General features: G+C 52.1%; 1 protein-coding gene across 7 annotated transcripts in view; it reads right to left on the bottom strand.

Annotated features, from left to right (window-relative positions):
- The window catches only part of SYNPO (synaptopodin), a 50,821-nt gene that overhangs the window by 11,641 nt on the left and 27,660 nt on the right, over positions 1–11,520 (bottom strand). The window contains exon 1 of one of the 7 annotated variants that reach the window (XM_039836567.1): positions 5,150–5,225. The exons of 5 other annotated variants lie outside the window; for them this stretch is intronic. The gene's annotated coding sequence lies outside the window, so the exon portion shown is untranslated. Of the gene's footprint in view, positions 1–3,979; positions 4,160–5,149; positions 5,226–11,520 lie in introns of those variants that run through there. One more of the 7 variants, XM_039836565.1, reaches the window with a different exon arrangement.

Genomic DNA, 11,520 nt, shown 5'->3' with positions numbered 1-11,520 from the left:
TTTTTTTATCCCCGGCGCCCAGCTGGCACACAGTTGTTGCTCAATATATGCTTATTGAACAATGACTGAACAAATGAATACATGAACGACAGACTGATGGACAGATAGATGGGACAGGCTGTGGCCTGGATTAGCAGCTCACTCAGTGGCTGGGAAAATTCCTCCCTCCATCACTCCCCCTTGCCCCGACTGTGGGAAGCTAATTAGTTCTTGAGGAATCTGACCTTGCCCTCCCTCCTCCCTTGCCCTCATTAGCACTGGTCATGACATGCCGCGTGAGTCTCCAGGGACAGTCTTTCTAGGCATCCTGCCAGGGAGGTTTAGAATTCATAGACTCTCAGCACTGGAAGGGCCCTCATAGAGGAGTGACTTCACCATCCCCGTTTTAGAGATGAGGAAACTGAGGTCCAGAGAGTGGCTCAGAGCAGGGCTCCCAGTAGGGTCAGCAGGGAAGCCACACAGAGCAGAGTGACACATACCCGTGCCCACCTGTCCAGAACAGCGAGAGCACACGGCCTGCCCCACGTGCCCCTGACACCTGGGAGGGCTCCTCTCTTGCCTGGATCATCTCATCTATAAAAGACAAAGTGTTTAGGGGTTTGGCCAGGCTGCTCATCTAGGGGGAGCTTAGGTAGGGGGAAGCCAGCCACACAGAAGGACCCTGAGGGGTCCTCGGCTCATGCGATGTCCATCTCCTCTGCTCTGCTTAGAAACCAGACCTCATGGCCCACATCTGCGCTCTGCCATTTACTAGCTATATGACCTTGGCAAGTTATTGGACCTCTTTACTGGACCTCTCGGAGCCAGTTTTCTTAATTGAGAAGGTGATTCAAGCACTATTGTTAGGGTTTGGAGGTTCTCATGAGGTCAATTATAATGGAGGCTTACAATTGTCAATTCCAGGTGGGTGAGGCAGAGGACTCATGGTACCCTGAGGTGTGCTGTTATTGGTGACCCCACTCTCCTCCCTGGAAGGGGTCAGAGCTCCTTGTAGCAAGGACATTCACTCCACATATTCGAGTCCTGAGAGGAGAGTCGACTCTTTAGTCACATAGCAGGGGATTCCAGAGTTCTGAGGCAGGGGACAGGGATTACTGCCCCAAATCACAGAACCTCAGAGTCTCAGAGATGGCTATCACTGGGTCCAATTCCTGCATCCTTAAAACCACGCCCCTGGGGGTACAAGCCTCTGTTTACCTACTCAACTGACAGGGAGCTCGCTACCCCGAAGAGGGGCCTTCTACTAATGAACATTCCTCAGCTATAAAAGTTACTTCTTACATTACCCTCCACCCCTTAATATGGTTCTGCCCCCTACTGTCACAAAGAGAAAAAGCTTCCTCTTTCCAACCTGAGAGCCTGGCAGAGACTGAGACACAAATCACATCCCCATGGGGCATGGTCAGAATAAACATCCCCAGTCCCACTGATATTTCTTACGACACAATGACACAATTAAGGTAATTGTAGTTAACACTCACTGGGTTCTTACTGCGCACCCAGCCGTGTGCTTTACATATCTTGTCTTAATTAATTTCCATGACAACCCTATGAAGCACAAACTATTATTATCTGCTTTTTGGTAATGAGAAAAGCAAGGCTCAGAGAGGTACAGTGAGCTGCCCAAGGGCACAGAGCCAGAAAGCGGTGGAGCTGGCTCACCTTTGCTCTGCATGACTCCAGAAAGCACCAAACTTTCTGGCTAGCGGGTTCCCACAGTAGGAGGCTCACAGGAAGTGCTTTGCTGTTTGGAGAACCTAGAACTCCTAAGTCCCTGCACTTTTCTTCGTTTCTCCTCACTTCCCTGCTTCAACCCTATCCCCAGGCTGGTTCTAAAGGCCACGGGTTTAGGAAATGCTCAAATGGCAGAGCGTGATAACCCTCAAGGATAAGCTGGCCTAGGAGGCTTAGAGAGGGAAAGGGTCACAGAGGAGGCCGTGGGCCAGGACCCCGTCTGCTGACCCCGAGCTGGGCTTGGAGCCTCCCCGGCTCTGCTGTTCTGAGACAAGAGGGACATGGCAGAGCAGGCCAGGGGAGAGCCGTCGCCCTTGATCAGGCTCCCGTGCCCCCCACCCCAGACTGCAGTGACTCCATGGAAAAGGAATTCGGCGGGAGGCTTGGACAAGACCCAACCAGCAATCCAGATGATTCTTGCCACCCTGCATAAACAAAGCTGAGAGAAGTGGGGCCGGGTCAACCACAGGCACTCGAAAGTCCCCTTTTGCAGGGCGCCAGGGGAGGTAGTTCCATCCAAAATTCCCCAGACGAGGGAACTGCCACCCCTGGCAATACCCCAGCCAGCGAGTCCAAGATTGTGCTCCCTGGTGTCACAGAGGAGCCAAGGGCCATAGGGGACAGGAATCTCACTGAGCCCCAATCTTCCTGGCTGCAGCCTGCACCTGTGCAAATCATAACACCTCACTTCTCTAAGCCTCTGTAGGGCAAGATCCGGGGTGCTGGCCCTTGAAAGACTCATCCTGGGCAATGTATCATGAGCTCTGAAGACAGGCCTTCAGGAGAGGCAGGGGTGAGAGCAGGCACACGGAAAAGCTGCCCCAGGGCAGAAGACCAGGATCCAAAAAGGTCAAATCCCTAAGTGGGGGAGGGGGACAGGAAGCCCTGAGTATAGCATTGGAATGAGTTTGCAATGGCTGCTGTAATTATGGAACCCTCACCACAGCTCAGGTGCTGTGCTATGTACTTTATACTCATCGTCTTGTTCGATCCTCCCAACAGCCCCCAGAGATAACGTTATTCTTCCCAGTTTGCAGATGAAACTAGAGCTCAGAGAGACCTGTCCAAGGCCATACAATTTGTTAGTAGCAGAGCTGATATTCAAAATTCAAAGTCTGGTTGCTGGGTCTCATTTCTTAACTTGTTACTCTGCCTTCCAGACCCTGACTCTAGAGGGAGAAGCACTAACAGAGGCTCCAGTGCTCCTGGATGATGGTCTGCAGAATCCTGTTTCCTCATCTCGCGATCAATGCCCCCAGCAGTGCCCTTTCCCCTGCATATTCAGCTGTTTTCTTTTCTTCTTCTTGGGAGAAGAGCTGATAAACTCATTCTTACTAAGACAGAAATGACTGCTAGGACATAAAAGGCTAGCGGAGTGGGAAGAGCATGTTGTTGGGAGTCAGAAGACCTGAGTTCTAGCTGTGCTGGGGCAGAGATACACCCTCCCTCCAATGCCATCAGCTCTGCAAGCAGCTGCCTGTCCTGCCCACCATCAGGCTTGTCTGGACGAAGGAGCCGAAGAGGGAGGTGGGGCAGGGGAAGGGAGGCCAGAGCAGAAGGTCAGGACAGGGAGAGAATTCAAGGAAATGTTTCTTCACACGGCTGCTGCCGTCAATGGGAGTGTCCAGGCCCCGGTTAGGCTGGAGTGGGAGGGGGCGGGGGGGACGGGCAGCCAGAGGTAGGAATACAGGCTGGCTGGAGATAGCCCACTGTGGCCGCCTAGGAGTCTTGGCAACGGGACAGGTAAACAGGCTGGGTAAACTGCCCCCCTGGTGGGGTCAGGAAGGAACCAATGGCTGGCCGCTGCACAACCTCTGGCTCAGCTGGGGGCAGGAAGATGAACTGGGCCTGAGTAATGGCCTGGTTACCTTGCCAGCCCCTGCCCCATATCCTCCCTGCTGAAAGGAGGAAATGACACAGCCTCCATTCCCTGGGGAGTTCTCCATCCACGCCAAAGTTCTGGTGAGTGCAACCTGACTGAGTTCCGGCAAACTGCCAGACCTCCACTCAGGAGGATAATAATTCATACTAAGGTGGGAAGGACTGCCAGGATATGGGAGATGCATAAGAACAGGAGTGGGGAGCCCCAGAACTAGCTCTTGCCTTGCTACTAACAGGTTGGCAGAAGTCATCATATGCCTCCCCTTAATGCCCAGAGGGGAACTGAGAACAGAGAGGAAAGCCGTATGCCCTAAGCCACACACCCCAAACCACAAAGGCACCTCCGAGCGCTCATCTTACTCACTCTGGCTGGGTCCTCCCTGCAGCCCAGCTTCCCGCTGGATGCTGAGCCGGCCTTGGTTCTCAAAGCCTCCGGGAAAGGCAGCCAATCGCCTCACTGACAGCAAGGAAAATCCCACACTGACAGCAAGGCGGAGGAGCTGGATGTGACTTCTCTCCTCCACAGATGACTCAACTCAGCTCTTTATCAGGAAAACTGATTTTGCAACAGCCTTTTAAATGGCCTCTCCACCTCCAGTCTCTCCCCCGCCAATCTACCCACCCCGTGCTGCCAGCCAGATTCATCTTCCTCCCGCTTGGCTCCACCGGAGTCTCTCTTCTGCCTCCTCAGGAGGTGAAGGATCAGGCAGCAAATCCTCATGGTGGCATTCAAGGCCCTAACGTGAAGGTCCGCCTGATCTCTGTACACTCGGCAATGGCCAGAGAGAATCCAACGACTTGTGGTCCCCACACCTGTGCTTTGAGTTCTTGCCTCCACTGTGGGGTTTGCATAGACACCTCTACCTGGAACCCTTCTCTGTCTCATCCTCTCTGCATGCCCTGGCTTTCTCAACACAAACGCCACCTCCCCTCCAAAGAGCTTCCTCTGACCCACCGATATTTTATCTGCACCACTCAATCACCTCATCACATTGCACTGTATTCATTATCGTGAGAGTTACCCTTCAGGGCATGCTTGCCACATGCCAGGCCCTCGCTTCATTTACAGTCACCCATGAGGTCAGCAGTACCCTCATCTCTGTGGTAGAGAAGCAACAGTTCAGAGGGAGCAAAGTGAGTTGCTCAAGGTGGCACAGCTAGTCAAAGAGCTGGGATTCAAACCCAGGGTGGCTCAGGGTCAAGTCCAGGGGCCCATCCCGATGTCTTGCTTTGCAACAATCAGGGTTTGAGTCTACTTTTCCTCATAGCCTACAGGAACCTCAGGGGCAGAGGCCTCCACTGCCTCACTGCTGTGCTCCTCCCTTGGCCTCCACCCCTTCTGCAGTGCTCATCAAATAATAATGAAGTTGATGAGGATGACAACAGCCAGCATAGGAGGAGCACCAGACTCTTCCGAACTGAAGGTTTAGCATGTTATTTTCTCTTTGAATCCTCACAGCAACTCATAAGAGAAGCTCCCTTACCTTCATGTGACAGATGAGGAAGACAAGATCCCGAGAATTAACAAACTCACCCCAGGTCCCACAGCCAGCAAGGGGCAGGCAGAGCGGAGTTGGAGCCCAGAATGTGACTGATTTTAAGCCTGGGCACCTCCTCCTAAAGAGCTCTGACCACAGAGCACACTCACTTTCCCCTCCCACTGTCCCAGGCCCAGCCCAACTGCCACTTCCTCCAGGAAGCCCTCATCCATCCAGACTCCTAGATCAGTGCTTCCCACCCACCCCCAGCTTGTACTGGCCCAAGGGCCTCATAGCAGGAGGAGGACTCCATTGCAAAAACAACAGGTTGAGAAAGCTCAGAAACCAAGGCCGGAGGGGAAGGAGGCCAGGCCTGGCCCAACTCCTGGTATCTCCCTGCTGGCAGTGGGCAGGGATCAGGCAGAGCAGGATGGCTGGGCTGGGAGGAACGTGAGACAAAGGCTCCCAAGTCAGGCCACAGCACTGCTCACTGCTGGCTGACCAGGGCCTGCTGTTGGGTTCACCTCTGTCTTTTCTACTGGCCTAAACGCTAATCTACAATTAGATTTTCAGGGACTTGGAAATGGTGACCCAGAGAGAGGCAGGCTCAGCCCAGGTGTACAGCAAACCGGAAAGGGCTGGTTCACCGATAGCCAGGCTCAGACCCAGGCTCCCACCTCCCAGCACAGTCCTGCTAAGCCAGGCCTGCCCACTAAGCCCTCAGCTGCCATCATCCCAGCCCCAGGAGCCGTGGATGCACAGAAAGGACTGCCGCACCCTCCCTTCCAGAGGAAACACTTAATCCAGGAAAAAAAAAGGTGGCAAACCAGGGTGGAAGAGTGATCATTTTTCTTAAACTGTGCCTCTACCAGGGGCAGGGCTGGACCTAGGTCACTTCTGGGTCCCCAGACCCCAGCCCAGGGCCTGGCACACTCTGGCCCTTTACACGGTTATAGCCCCCTCCTCTGGGCCCTGGGGCAGTGGCTGGTCTCCATCTCTAAACACCCCAGACTCAGCAGAGGCCATCACCCAGCAGGGGTTTAATAAGTGTCGACTGCATAAATGACTGGAGGTAGAGCACCCCCACAGTCCAAATTCACCTCCACAGTTTGCTCCACCATTCATCCTGGGAGATGAATTCTAGATTCATTTAGCTCTCAGATGTGTCTAGATTCTAGATCAGAGATCTAGAGGGTGGCTCCTGGGGGGAAAGTGGAGAAGGATGGAGGGAAGGATCAATAAGTCTGTGGGTGAACAGGGAGATGAAACCTCACATCCCAGCGTCAGACCAAAGAGGCAGAATATTCCACTAAGTGCCAGGAGAATATAGAGCCTAAGAATGAAATAAATTAGGATGAAGGACCCTGGGAAGCATTCCTGGAAGGGTGGCACATGTTCTAGGTCTTGAAAGATGGAGATGTGGAGACATCCCAAGCAATAGAACAGCCTTGCAGAGGCTGGAAGGCTCAAGGCAATCCCTACCCCACCCCCATCCCCACCCCACCCACACCTCAGTAAAGCCCAGGTGGACAGTAAGGAACCTTTGATAGAAGAGCACACCTGGTGGGCGTGCCCAGAGGCCGAGGGGGAATAAATTGGTCCAGGTAGAGTTCCACTGCAGTTATGACATCATAGGGCTCCTGCCACTGTGACGTCTGCCTTGGGTCTCTGGGTGGGTTACATAACTGCCCCACGGCCCCGGCCTCGGATTCAGCCGGGACGCTCTGCCGCCTCCGTCTCCGAGGCCTCGGCCATCTGTCTCCTCTGCCTCCCTCTTATAGAAAAGGCCACTCAGCAGCCGAAAAACGAAAGCCAGCACCCTGTGGTAAATTCCCCACATTCTTTCCTCACAGAAAAATAAATAACCAGGGAGAAAAAACGCAGGACGAATGGTAATGATGGCCCGACCATGCCGGAGTCGGAGTCGCACCAGGGCATAAACAGCGAAGGGAGCCCATCCTGTGCTGAGGCGGTGCCGAAGCTGCTTCTGCCCAGGAGGGGTCCTCGCCAGCGGGGCTCTGGGAGAGACCAGTTGGCCCGCAAACCCCTCGTGGCTCCTCCAGGCTGTGCTCACTCCCTTTGGGTCTCAAGCTCGCTGGCACCTGCCAGTGAAGGCCTGGGAATCCCCACCCCCCACCCCCACCCGGTCCTGTCCGGTGGCCTCTGTGGGCAAACTTCATTTTTATTACTCAGGTTGCTATTTACTGAGTGCTTCTTATTTTCAGGCGTTCGGTTAAAGTATTATTTTATTATGTCATTTCATTTTATCTTTGCAAGCTGTGAACTGGGAGTACTGTTTATCCATTGTACAGATGAGGAAACTGAGCCCCAGAAAGGTTTTGTGATTTGCTGAGGTTATTTGGCAGTGAATGGTCAGCAATCTCCACCTCCGTCTCTCACTCCCACATCCATTCTGCCCGCGCGCCCTCCCTCAGACAGCCCTCTTTTACCAAATCCAACCAGAGGTGCTGGCTCTTTCCCTCACAGGTCTTGCTCAACAAGTTGTCCTGTGCAACCTTTAGTAAATCACTTCTCCTCTCTGAGTGCCAACTTCCTCATCAGTAAAACAGGAACGATAAAATCTGCTTTTGCAGAGCCGCTGCTGAGCAAATGAGATGCAGAAATGATTTCTATAGTGTATAGCACTGTGCACAGCTGAAGGGCATTTAACTCAGCCTTTTGCACAAACCCACCTCCGCATAACTCTACCAGGCTAGGGCTCTATCTCCCTCCCTTCCCCAGTCCTCTCTGCTCTCCTGCTTACAATTAGGCCAACTCAACTTCCCTCACCCTCACCCCCTCACCTCCCCAGCATCCTCTCTGCGAGGGGACCCCAACACCAACCTCTAGCCAATGTGCGGTAGCAGAGAGAATCGAGTTTGAATCCCAAGTCTTGCTAGATGTGAGTGCCCAGGCCCCCTTGCACAGTCCCTAGGTCCAAGACTCCTAGGAGGGAAGGTACAGGTGAGGCTGGCTCCTACCACTTGGTACACAGCCTTGCAGCCAGGAGGGCACTGAGGCCCTGGGTGTGCCTGAGCCTGCTGACCCTGCCATGCCCCTAATGCCATTCACCAATTACTAGGCATGGTTGGCACTCCTCCAGCAGGAGGAGTCTCTTGCTGGAGGAGAGGCTGCATCATCCAGCCTCACCCTCCCCTTGTCTTTCAAACTGCAAAAGAAGACAGGATGTCAGGAGACTTGGTTCCAGTGTCTATCCTGTCACAATTTAGGTGAGACATTGGACTAATTCCTGACACTCTTTGGGTTTTAGTCTATTCATGTGTTCTCAGAAGGGGCTGGACCGTACTAGTGATTCCTACAACGTGGCGCCCCCACATGCCAGTGGAAGCAGAAGGATTTAGGTGGTACCCTGATAATTTAAATCTTAATAGTGTTGCAAATTTCACATATGTATTGGAAAAGGAGTATAATAAACACTGAATCTGTGAAAGGTATATTACTGCTTAGGAAGAGGTAAAAATAGATATTTTAGTAACGAATTTAGACAATTTAAATAAAGTTAGTAAGTATAGGTGGCGCATGGACTCATTCATTCATTCAACCAGCATTTATTGCATACCAACTAAGGCTAGGCACTATCCACAGCCACGAAAAGAAACAGACAAAAATCCCTGCTTGCATTCTAGTAGAGACACAAGATAATAAATATATCAGTAACTAGACAAATAAGTCAGATGGGAAATGCTTAGAGAAAAATAAAGCAGAGAAATGCAGACTGCATGGCATGGGGAGTGGTTGCAAAAGTAAATATAGTCATCGAAGTAGGTGTCACTGAGAAGTCACATCTGAGTAAAGAAGGTGAGAAGTTGAAGCATGTATGTGTTCAGGGAAAGAGAGACCAGAGAGAGGGAACAGCTAGGGCTAAGGTCCTGAGGCAGGCTCACACCTGGCAAGTATGAGGATGGGACACATAATGTGAAGATGAGGCACAAGTGAGGAAAACAGGTTCTCTAATGGCTCTTCTACCTCTGCCTTTTGGATTTCAGGGATCCCCCTGCATTGCAATCATTTGTATGCACACGTACGCGTGTGCGCATGCACACATACACGCGCCCGCACGCGCACACGCGCGCGCGCGCACACACACACACACACACACACAGGCACACCTTGCAACACATACGAATTTTTAATAGCTTCTTAATGCTGGCGAGAGCCCGGCCAGTAGCAGCGCATCCTCCCCTTCATACACACCCACTCACAGAGGTGCTGCTTGCTTCATACCTGCATTACACGAAGTTGAGTGTGTACATGCACGCACAGAGAGAGCAGAACCCACACGCGAATGTGTGCACAGGTATGCATGTGGAGACACAGGTACTCAGGTGGCAGACTGGCATTGATGCACACGCAGCAAGTACATATCTGTGGAAGGGCACAGGTGTCTCCCTCCTGCCAGCCTGCCCTGCCTCCAGGTAACAGAGTTACCAGACAACCCTTGTCTGGAGGGCACGTGCTACTGGCAAATGGTAAGTGCACCAATGGTGTGCTTTCAAATTCACTTCCTCAGCATCTCTGCACTTCAGACATGGTTTCCCTTTTCCAGGGGTACATTAAATCTGCCACCTGATGCTCAAATGCCCCAGGAGATCATGTTGCTGTGAAGAATGTCCCCCTTTCTCCTGTTACTGCAATTAAATGGATAAGCCATGTAAAATGCCTAGCACAGCGCAGTAAATGTTACCAGCTGCTACCAGCATCGTTACACGTCGCAGTCATCTCCAGCGCTGGCTTCATCCCTTCGGGATGCTCAGAGGCAGCTGAAGAGAAGGAAAGGGCCAGATTGGGAGCTGCAGACCTGGGCTTTAGTCTCCAACTCCAATTGTGAGGCCTCAGGTGAGTCCCGTTCCCTCCCTGGCTCAGATGGGAAACCTGCAGTGCTGTAAAATCCCCCAGGGAGTGTGTCCAAAATGCAGATTCCTGGGCTCCTCAGGCCTTATCACCTCATCCCATACGGTTCTGACTTCCAGCCCACAGTGTACCTGTCCTTTCACTGCAGGTTTACAAAAACTCTGGACATACATGACTTGTCCAACAACTTAGGCTTTGCGGACAATGGGACAACCCCAGTTAATGTCCTTCCGGCCATAAGGGCCTCCTCACAGGGCAGTGCACGGGGTTCCCAAAGTCTTAACACTACATCTGCCATTTGATCTGAAATGGTCTTTCTGTTCTAGCCAGCCTGAGTTCAAGTTCCAGCTGAGCCAATCACCGGCTATGATGACCTTCAGCAAGCCTTGTATAGGCCGAGTCTGTTCCCTCTTCTGTAAAAGGGTCTCCTAATTCCTACCCAGAAGAGTGATTAGAATTAGGTCTCACATGTACAAAGTACCCAGCATCAGGCCTGGCACGTACGCTCCCACGATGACGAAGCAGCATTACTCACAAGCTAAAGTGTGAGCTCCTGGAAGGCAGGAATCCTGTCTCATTCGTCAGTGTACCCACCCCTACCACATGTAATACGTGCTCAATAAATACGTGCTGATGAGTGAAGAAATGTCACCGAAGCAACCTTCTCCTAGTCCTAGCTTACCATTGTATTTCATGACCCGTTTCCCAGCTTGGGGGCTGGAGGCACTGAGCAGGGATGGTCAGGGCCAGAAGGGATAGGTATGGTTCCCGGGAAGCACCCTCCCATCTGCCCAGGCAGTGATGAGGGCCACTCAGGGAGGGCTGTGTTCCGGGAGCCCCGCATGTTGACTCAGAGGCATCAATAATGCACTAACATGTTCTCCTCTTGCCACCCTGTCACACTAAGAATAGCAACAGCTACCCTTTCAGGGATTTCACAGAGAAGGGAGCAGAACACTAAGGTGGGGACGAGCAGGGAAAGACGGAGCTGGGCTGTGGACCGGCAAGCCCTTCCCTGCAAGCCCATCTTCCCAAACTCATGAGACAGAGACCCTTGGAGGTCAGAACCGAAGGGCCTTCCAGGTGCCTGGTCAGGAGCTCTCAAGGGATAAGGGAGAGGCCTGAGAAAATGGAGCATCACCTGCCCTCTTCCACCAGAACTGTGTTATCTTTTCCTCCTCCCTTCCGATACCCATTTTAGTAAAGCTCAGTTCTCCACTCGCCTCCTGCTTCCTCTTCATGTGATGAATAAATACAGAGTAGGTACTTCTCCTCGTACGTGTTTCACAGGTAAAACTTCGTAGAGAGAGTAAAATTCTCTAGCTTTTAATTTCAATTTTTAGTTAAGTTTAAAAACAATTGACCTAGAACAGTGCATCTCATACTGTCACGTACATAGTAAGTACTCAAGGATGTCGTTAAATTGCAGATTCTGATTCAGGAGGTCTAGAGTGGGGCCTGAGAGTCTGCATTTCTAAGAAGCTTCTGAGCGATGCTGATATTGCATCCATGGTCCATATGTTGAGTATAAAAAAAACTAGAATATTTCTCTATA

The sequence above is a fragment of the Pteropus medius genome, unplaced genomic scaffold, assembly GCF_902729225.1.
Source record: "Pteropus medius unplaced genomic scaffold, Ma_sr-lr_union100, whole genome shotgun sequence".
In the NCBI taxonomy this organism is placed as follows: Eukaryota; Metazoa; Chordata; class Mammalia; order Chiroptera; family Pteropodidae; genus Pteropus; species Pteropus medius.
The sequence above is the reverse complement of the archived record's forward strand: the minus strand, read 5'-3'. Positions and strand labels throughout refer to the sequence as shown.